We start from the raw sequence: 9845 nt of genomic DNA on the forward strand, positions 1-9845 counted from the left end.
CCTCTTTCAGAGTTTTGGCTGGATACTCTGAGGACCCTACTTTGTGACATAGTGCAAGCTAGCTCTGTTTTGATTCAGCCAACTTCTACCCTATCCTAAGAAGCCATGATATTAGATTTAAATCTCATCTGTGAAGAGATACAAACAGCTATGGCACCCAGCCCCTACCCTTCATTTTTTTCTGCTACAGAACTTCAAAGGTCAACCTCAGAATGTCCTGAGTTGACAGCCCAAGACATGAGTTCCAATTAAATTGTCTCAGGCAGTGCAAACTCTGCTCAACAGAAAGGGATTAAAAGGTCTCCAATAGCACAATTGGAGCCAGGGATTGATATTCCTACTCACCAGACTCAGTTCACACTGTTGTCTGCTTCTTTGCTCACAGGCCTAGTTGGAGCCAGGGCTCTACCCACTGGTTTCAGTCCGTACCCAGCTAACCTCTGTTTGCCAGACCAGTTGGAGTCTGGGGACCAGGCCCCCACCTGCCAGTCTCAGTCCACTTCTTGGCAAGCCTCCGTTCACAGGCTCTATTGGAGTCAGTGTACCGCACCCTGCCTGCAGGTCTCAGTCCTCCCCCGGTAAGCCTCTGCTCACCAGCCTGCTGGAGACAGGGAACCATAACCTTGCTCACAGGTCTTGGTTCACACCTAGGAAGCCTCTGCTTGAGGGTTCTGTTGGAGTCAGGGGACCATACCCTTCCCCTCAGGTCTCAGTCTGCTTACAGGCTCAGCAGGGGCTGGAGACCAGTCCTGCCTGCTGAATCCAGTCCACATGGGGCAATCACTCTCCTGCAGTGGGTGCCATCAGAGCTGGGGGTTCTGCACCCTGTCCCACCTGACACAGCCTGAAATGAGGACAACAACACCACTGGCCATGCAAAGTCATAAGTAGGGAACTGCTCCTCCTCCCACTGAGTATCCCTTCTTCCCACACACTTTTTCTTCCACATTAGTCACAGATTTCATGCTGATGGTTGGCGGTCCACACTATGCTCTGATCTCTCAGGAATAGACCCCTCTGCACTCTGTAGGAGGCAGAACCTCAGACCGCCATGCAGGAGGGAAGAGTGGAATGGGAGTTTGGGCTTGAGGGGGAAAATATCTGTTCAATTTTATGCCTTGCAGAGTAGTGTCTAGGTTCATAAGTGGGATCTTCATGGAGAAAGAGACCTGGTGTTTACTGGCTCTCTCCAGCAAGGTAAAATGAGAGGTCTTTTGTTCCCTGATCACTTGCAGATAGCCTGCAGTTGGCCTTCTGCTTGAGGGAGGGGTTTTCCATCCTCTAATCTATAGGCTTTGTACCTGTAATTTGTTTTCTTGGATGCTCTTCCTCAGAGTTACAGCATGCTGAACTTCTTTCTTGGCTCAGCCCCCCATCTTTGGCTTCCTAGAGCAGAGGTCCTCAAACTTTTTAAACAGGAGGCCAGTTCACTGTCCCTCAGACCATTGGAGGGATGGACTGTGGGCCCTGGGATGAGTTGGCTGCTAAGCAGGATACCCAGTGGCAGCAAAAATACCTGGCAGGCCAGATAATTGTCCTAGGTGGGCTGCATGTGGCCTACAGGTCGTAGTTTGAGGACGCCTGTCCTAGAGTCTGATTCCATCCAATTTTTCTCCCTCTGGTGAGGAGCCTTTGCTGAGGGTTGCTACCAGTTGGCCATCGTCCCAGAATTACAGAAGCTTATTTCTAAAGCTTTTTCATTTTCTTCAGTTTGAAGTACTCAGTATGACAAAGTGTCATATTTTGGGATATCATTTTCTGTGCCCAACAAACAAAAGGTTGTAACAAAATGATTTAATTCAGATAAATAAATTAAGGAATAATTTTATGTGTGCATTGCTACAAATAAAGTCCCAGACTGTGTAATAAACTGGCCAAAAATCAAAGAGAAACAGAAGACTCCACCTATAAAGAATTAATGGATTTGACAGAAAGGGAATTTAAATATGGATGATAAAGACAATAATGAGAGTGGATGAGAAAATGGCAAGACAGAACCAAAAGATGGATGAGAGATATGTAGAATATAGACAGGATATGGTGAAGTTTAAGGAAATAAAGGAGATAACCAGAGAATGTAAAGATGCAGTAGAAGGTATCAAAAATAGATTAGATTGTGGAGAAGAAAGACCTTTAGAGGTAGAGGATAGAGTTTTTGCATTAACCCATGTAGTTAAAGAGGCAAAAAAGAAGAGAGAGAAAGCACAACAATCACTTAGAGAACTACGAGACTCCATGAAGCATTCAAACATATGAATAATAGAGATCTCTGAAGGGAGAGAAGATTGTCTCCAAAGAATGGAAGCCCTACTGGAGACTATCGTAAACAAAAACTTCCCAAATTTTGCTAAAGATCCCAATACATTCTTTTATTTATTTATTTATTTATTATTATTTTGAAACAGAGTCACTATTTTGCCCTTGGTACAGTGCCATGGTGTAGCAGCTCACAGCAACTTCAAACTCTTGGACTTCAGTGATTCTTTTGCCTAAGCCTCCCAGGATGCTGAGACTACAGGCGCCTGTCACAATGTCTGGCTATTTTTTTGTTGTAATTGTCATTGTTGTTTGACAGGCCTGGCCTGGGTTCTCATCCACCAGCCCCAGTGTATGTGGCTGATGCCTTAACCACTGTGCTACAGGTATCAAGCCCTGACACACTTTTTATAGATGGATATCAAACCCTGGATCATCTCAACTCAAACAGACACACCAAGACACTTTGTAATGAACCTGTCCAAAGTCAAGAAATAAAGAGAAAATTCTGCAAGCAGCAAGGAGTAAGAGCCAACTATCCTACAGAGGCAGAGCCATTAGGGTGACAGCAGACATTTCAACTGAAACTTACCAAGCCAGAAGGCAATGGTCATCCACCTTCAACATTCTTTTATTATTATTATAAACATTTTATTATAGAATATAATGTATGGAAAAAAAAAAAAAAAAAGAAAAGTGCCTGGAATATAGCTTGATAAACCAATGCAGAGGGGGCTAATTTACCTTTTATAGAAGAATTCTTAAGGCCCAGGTGAGAAATTTCTCAACCTCTCAAACAGGAAAATATATAATAAAACCAAATTAAGTCACAGGTTAGTGGAATGACAAACATTAAAATGTCTCAATTCCTGAGTGTAGGGGAAGGAGGGAATAGGGATGCTGACTCCAGGGGGTGCTAAAACAAGTCATTTTGAAAGATTTTGGACTTCCAAGAGGAGCCTTCACTCCTAGTTAACCAAGATATTCACAGTCAACCCAAATGACCAAGTGAGGACATTCATATCAGGATGACCTGTGATAGCTTATAGCTAAGGCAACAAATGCACCCTCTAGCAGGTTGGGTAAAAGGTGATGCATTCCACTGGAAAAAGTAACCAGCCACTCCTCAAGCCCCTCTTCTCCCTGGGATCTTCAGGGCTTTGAAAGCACAGCTCCCTATAAATCCAGTAGTGACTTACAGCCTGAATCTTTTTTGTCCACAAAATCATCCCCCTCTTGGTTCCCAGATGTGGTGGTAGAGACTGAGGAGACCTGAGGATCTTGGGATGAGTGGAGCTCAGAGATGTAAGATAATAGCAGAATGTCTGCTGAGAAATCAGAGGCATAAGGGCTCTAGGAATAGAGTGGGAACTGGGCTGTGTTTGGGGCAGTGCCTGGGAATGAGCCTAGACCTGGGACTGGGCCTGGTTCTGGGCCTGGGTCTGAGGTTTGGCCTGGACCTGACAATGAGCCTAGTAATGGACCTGAAGTTGGGCCTGGACCTGGGCAAGGGCTTGAATCTGGGAATGGGCCAAAGGCTGGGCATTGACATGCACCCAGCTGTGGGCTGGGGCCGCAGGGATGCCCTACTGGGTGCTGTACCCTGAGCACCCTCAGGCCTGGTGGAGGCTATAGGCCTTTGTAGATTCTGCTGCTGGGAAGATTCATGGGGGGCCAGGCAGAGGGGTGCTCCAGAAACCTAGGCACTATAGGAACATGGGGCTGCTGCTGCCAGGGTTATGGGCCCTGGTGAATGTAGGTGCTGTTCAGGCTTCTCAGGGCTCCTTGGCCATGACATACATGGTCTTGGTACCCAGGTAGTTGTTTGTGGATGTCCTCCTGAGACTGTTTGGCTCTGTGGTTCTTGAACTACACCTGCATTTTGTACTTGTGCAGGTTGAGTCATTCTTTCATGGTATGGTGGTCCTCAGGGTGGGTTATTATTCATCTCAAAGTGTTTTTTGAGTTTGTTCTGCTGTTATTTAGTGTAGACCTTGTGCTCCCACTTCTGCTTCTTTGGGGTGTCTGAGGGAACAGGGATACCCTGGGAATCATTAGGATTTTCCATGCTGCTCCTGCTCTGTCCTGAACATCAATGTTCTTAAACAAAACAATTTTCAGCCCAGAAATCTATTTCATGCTAAACTAAGCTTCAAAACTGATGGAGAAATCCATTCTTTGCAGATATGCAAGTAATAAGGAAATTTGCAACAATACGAGATCTACAGGAAATACTTAGAACTAGTCTCAACACTGACAATCACAATGGACTACAAGCTAAGTAAACATCCTGAAGCTAAAGGTCAAAACTTAGCTTCCACATTGGTGAGAAGGATGAAATTATACAACATACTTTCACAAAATGAGATGAATAGAATTCCACCATCAATTCTCTCAATAAATGCCTAGATGATTGGATAAAAAAGCACAGGACATCCATGTTTTAAATCCAGGAAATACATCTAGCCTTGAAAGACAAATCAAGACTCAGAGTTAAAGGATGGAAAACAGTATTTCAAGCAAATGGCAATCAGAAGAAAGGAGGGATTGCAATCTAAATTTTAGATACTAGATACAAGTGGAGTTAAAGCAACTAAAATTAAGAAAGGCAAAAAGGACACTTCATACTGGTCTTGTTAATTGTTCAAGAAGACCAAGAACAAGAAGACATTTCAATTCTAAATATTTATGCATCCAACTTAGCTGCTCCCAGATTTATGAAACAGACCTTGATTGGTCTGAGAAATATGATATGCCATAACACCATAATAGTTGGAGACTTTAACACCCTCTAACAGAATTGGACAGATCCTCTAAACAGAAACTGAACAAAGATACAAAGGACTTAAATGTGACCCTAGAACAAATAGGGTTAATAGACATATACAGAACACCCCATCCCAAAGCTAATGAATATATATTTTTCTTGTCATCCCATGGAACATATTCCAAAACAGATCACATCCTAGGATACAAATGAATCCCTAATACAATTTAAAAAAATAGAAATTCTACCTTATATATTCTCAGACCACAAGGCAATAAAGGAGGAACTCAACTCTAACAAAAATGTTCATACCCATACAAAGGCATGGAAATTAAACTACCTTAAGCTGAATGATAGTTGGGGTTAGGAAGAGATAAAAAAGGAAATTGTTAAATTCCTCAAACATGACAACAGCAAAAGTTACCAAAACCTGCAGGACACAGCAAAAGCAGTCTTAAGAGGGAAATTTATTGCATTAGATGCCTACATCTGAAAAACAGAAAGAGAGCACATCAAAAAACCCATGAATTGTCTTATTGGAAAAGAAGAACAATCTAATATCAAGCCCAGCAGAAGAAATAGCCAAAATTAAATCAGAGATTAATGAAATTGATAACAAAAGAATTATTCAGAAAAACAACAAAACAAAAAATTGGTTTTTTGAAAAGCTAAATAAAATTGATAAACCTTTGGCCAGAATAACTAGAAACAAAAAATTAAAATCTCTAATAACCTCAATCAGAAATGATAAAGGGGAAATAATAACCCTTTTCCTTAACTGGTTGGAGATAGGGGCAATCTCTATTGAGATTGAGAGAGATGCCACAGAGATACAAGAAATTATCTCTGAATACTACAAGAAACTCTATGCCCAGAAATTTGACAATGTTGGGGAAATGGATCAATACTTGGAGTCACACCCTCTTCCTCGACTTAACCAAGAAGAAATAGATCTCTTGAACAGACCAATTTCAAGAACTGAGATCAAAGAAACAATAAAAAATCTCCCAACAAAAATAATGTACTGTCCAGATGGCTGCACACCAGAATTCTATTAAATCTTCAAAGAAGAGCTTATACCCATACTGCAGAAATTATTCCAAATAGTTGAGAAGGAAGGAATCTTCCCCAACACATTCTACAAAGCAAACATTATTGTGATACCAAAACCAGGAAAAGACCCAACTAAAAGGAGAACTTCAGACCAATTTCACTAATGAATATAGATACAAAAATTCTCAACAAAATCCTAGCCCAATAGATTACACTACACATTAAATAAATTATACATCATGATCAAGTAGGTTTCATCCCAGGGATGCAAGGCTGGTTTAGCATATGCAAGTCCATAAGTGTAATTCACCATATCAACAGAAGCAAAAATAATGACCAAATGATTCCCTCAATAGATGCAGAAAAGTAATTTGATAAAATTCAGAATTACTCACCAATTAGAACACTTAAGAATATAGGCATAAGTGGCATATCTTTTAAGCTGATTGAAGACATCTATGACAAACCTACAGATAATATTATGTTGAATGGGGTGAAACTTAAAGCTTTTCCACTTAGAACAGGAACCAGACAAGGTTGTCCTCTATCACCACAACTATTCAATATAGTGATGGAAGTTCTAGCCAATACAATTAATTAAGCAAGAGAAGGAAATAAAGGGCATCCAAATGGTGGCAGAGGAGGTCAAACTCTCAATCTTTGCTGATGATATGATCCTATACTTAGAGAACCACAAAGACACCACCACAAGATTCCTGGAAGTGATCAAAAAATACAGTAATGTCTCAGGATATAAAATCAATATCCACAAATCAGTAGCCTTTGTAGATGCCAATAACAGCCAAGATGAGAATCTAATTGAGGACACAATTCCCTTCACTGTACTGTAGCTTAAAAAAAAAAAAAAAGGACAAGAAAAGAAAAAAAATACCTAGGAATAAACATAAGAAAAATATGTGAAGGACCTCTACAAAGAAAATTATGAAACCCTAAGAAAAGAAGTAGCAGAAGATATTAACAAATAGAAGAACATACCATGTTCATGGCTGGGAAAAATCAACATTTTCAAAATGTCTATACTACCCAATGCAATCTACATATTCACTTCAATTCCAATTAAAATACTATCATCATACTTTCAAGATTCAAAAAAAAGTAATTCTTTGTTTTGTATGGAACCAGAAAAAGCCCTGCATAGCCAAGACAATTCTTAGCAATAGAAACAAACCCAGAGACATCACCCTACCAGTCTTTAGGCTATACTACAAGGTCATAGTGATCAAGCTCATGGTATTTGCACAAAAAATAGAGATATAGACATTTGGAATAGAATAGAAAATCATGAGATGAAACTAACATGTTATAGCCACCTGATATTTGATTAACCAAACAAGAACAAACACTGGGGAAAAGAATCCCTATTCAATAAATGGTGTTGGGAGAACTGGATAACCACGTGTAAAAGGCTGAAACTGGACCTGCACCTTTTACCACTTACAAAAATTGATTCAAGATGGATAAAAGATTTCCATGTAAGTCATGAAACAATAAAAATTCTCAAAGAAAGTGTGGGCAAAACACTTGAAGACATCGGCCTTTAGAAAGATTTTATGAAGAAGACTTCCATGGCAATGGCAACAACAACACAAATAAAAAAATGTGGTGTTTGCTTCCGCAGCAGATATAGTAAAATTGGAATGATACAGTGAAGATTAGCATGGCCCCTGCATAAGGATAACAGACAAATGCATGAAGAATTCCATATTTTTTTAGTGTCATCACATCTCACTGCAACCTCAAACATCTAGGTTCATCTTCTTTCCTGTCTTGTCCTCCTGAGTAGCTAAGACCACCAGTTTTTTTGTTCTATGGCTTCCAGTAGAGTACAATGGTGCCTACTACCCCAATTCAGCAAGACACAAGCCTGTGTCAGGCCCTGCTCACTTTCTGAGCTTGGGCAGCCATCTCTGGACTGCTCTGCAGATCCACGAACTAGGCTGGGATGTTTCATCCTCCCCAAGATCATACTTTGAATCTCCAAGTCCCTTTTTAATCCCTGCTCAAGAAATAACTCTCTAATTGGTCCCAGAACTATGTTGCCATGTCCTTGAATGTCCAGGGTACCCTCCAAGCCTGTGGCACTACCAGCCTATCTTCAAGAACAGGGGCAGGAAGATTGCACCTATCACAATCCAGAATCCAGATAGGGGCCATCAGGGGACAGAGCACCTGTCTCTGCTGATACTGGAGCGCCACCTGGTGTTTTCACTAATTTCTTTTTAAACTCTTTTGGATACCTAAGACTACATACAGGTAATAGGTCACTTTAACCTAAGGTGATCAGATTTTAACATTAGTAAAGGAGGACACCATTGATTGGGCATGGGGCGATGGTGGAGCAGGGGTGGGGTGGAGGAGGGGTGTGTTCTTGATTAGAAATTCGGTTATATTGAGCAAAAATTTTCATAGAACACAAATAAGTACAATTTACAAATATAATACATTAAAAAAATTATGTATAGGGCAGCTCAAAGGAGTAGGGCGTCAGTCCACCTGGGCAACCTTGCCCAGGAGGGGAGTAGGGAGTTTACATTAGCCTTTTCATTTCTAAATGAAGTTACATTAACCTCTTCATTCCCAAATGGAGTTACATTAACCTTTTCAGTCACCAAAAACTGTATATTCCCTTCCTGTTGTCCTGCCCTTCCCTAGATTGTTGTTCATTCTTTCCAAAAATTGGGACTTTTTAAAAATGCCACAGGACATGGGACAAATTGTTAAAAATCAAGACTGTCCCACCAAAAGCAGGACATCTGGTCACCTTACTTTAACCCCAAAGCTCTGTGCTAAAGAAGAACAAAGGGAAGGGAAGAGAGGATAAAAGAACAGAGAGTAGGAATAGGGGGAGAAAATAAAGAATAAATCACACATGAGGAAAAACCAGCAAAAAGTCTCTGGCTATATGAAGGACCAGAACAAAACAACTCCTCCACAGGATCACAATGGAGCTACTACAGAAGATTCCAGCTACAAAGAAATTGTGAAAATGACAGACATGGAATTCAGATTATGGACGGCAAGTAGGCTGAAGAGAATAGAAAGTTTTTGGAAAAAGGATTCCAAAAAGTATTATAACTAAATAAGGAAATGCAAGATAAGTTCTTAAAGGACCTGGATGAAGTTAGAAAAGATATAAGTGAGTGTCAAGAATTGAAGGAGATGTTCAGGGAGTTCCAAAATTGAGTAGGACGTTTCAAGAACAGATTAAACCATGGAGAAGGAAGAATGTTACAGTTTGATGACAAAGATCTTGAGCTAACCCAGGCATTTAAAGAGGCAAAAGACTTTTTATCAGCAATACTGTATACTAGTAAGCAGTGGAGTAATGTCTTCAGTATTCTGAGAGAAAATGATTATGACCCAAAATTACTATGCCAAGTTAAATTGGCATTTACATGTGATGGTGGAATAAAAAAGTTTTCAGACCTTCAAAGCCTTAGCAAATTTGTTAGTCAAAAATCTTCTATGAAAGAATTACTAAAAGAGGCACTCCCACAAAATAAAAAAAAAATCAAAGAGGAAGAATATACAGGATTCAAGAAAAAGTGGATAAAACTCTAATAGACTAGCTGGACAAGCAACCAGAGATGGCTTGAGGTTTCTATTGAGTAAAGAGGTAAAAACTGCTAAGCCAGAGGATGTGAAAAACTTAGAGACTCTGGAGAAGGACTCTTTAGAGTAGAAGGAAAAAGAAACTGGCCTGTTTAAGGATGAAGAGTCTTCAGAACTAGAGGAGGATGAAAAGGTG

The 9845-nt window shown here is 40.4% G+C and overlaps 1 non-coding gene across 1 annotated transcript; it reads left to right on the forward strand.

The window, feature by feature from the left end:
• The first annotated feature begins 7703 nt into the window (after positions 1 to 7703).
• LOC111727086 lies at positions 7704 to 7806 on the forward strand. Its single transcript, XR_002774718.1, has one exon. It is a non-coding gene; the product is annotated as a U6 spliceosomal RNA (small nuclear RNA).
• The last annotated feature ends 2039 nt before the right edge of the window (positions 7807 to 9845 follow it).

Source organism: Otolemur garnettii, unplaced genomic scaffold (assembly GCF_000181295.1).
Source record: "Otolemur garnettii isolate 467f Iridium unplaced genomic scaffold, OtoGar3 scaffold00093, whole genome shotgun sequence".
Taxonomy (NCBI): Eukaryota; Metazoa; Chordata; class Mammalia; order Primates; family Galagidae; genus Otolemur; species Otolemur garnettii.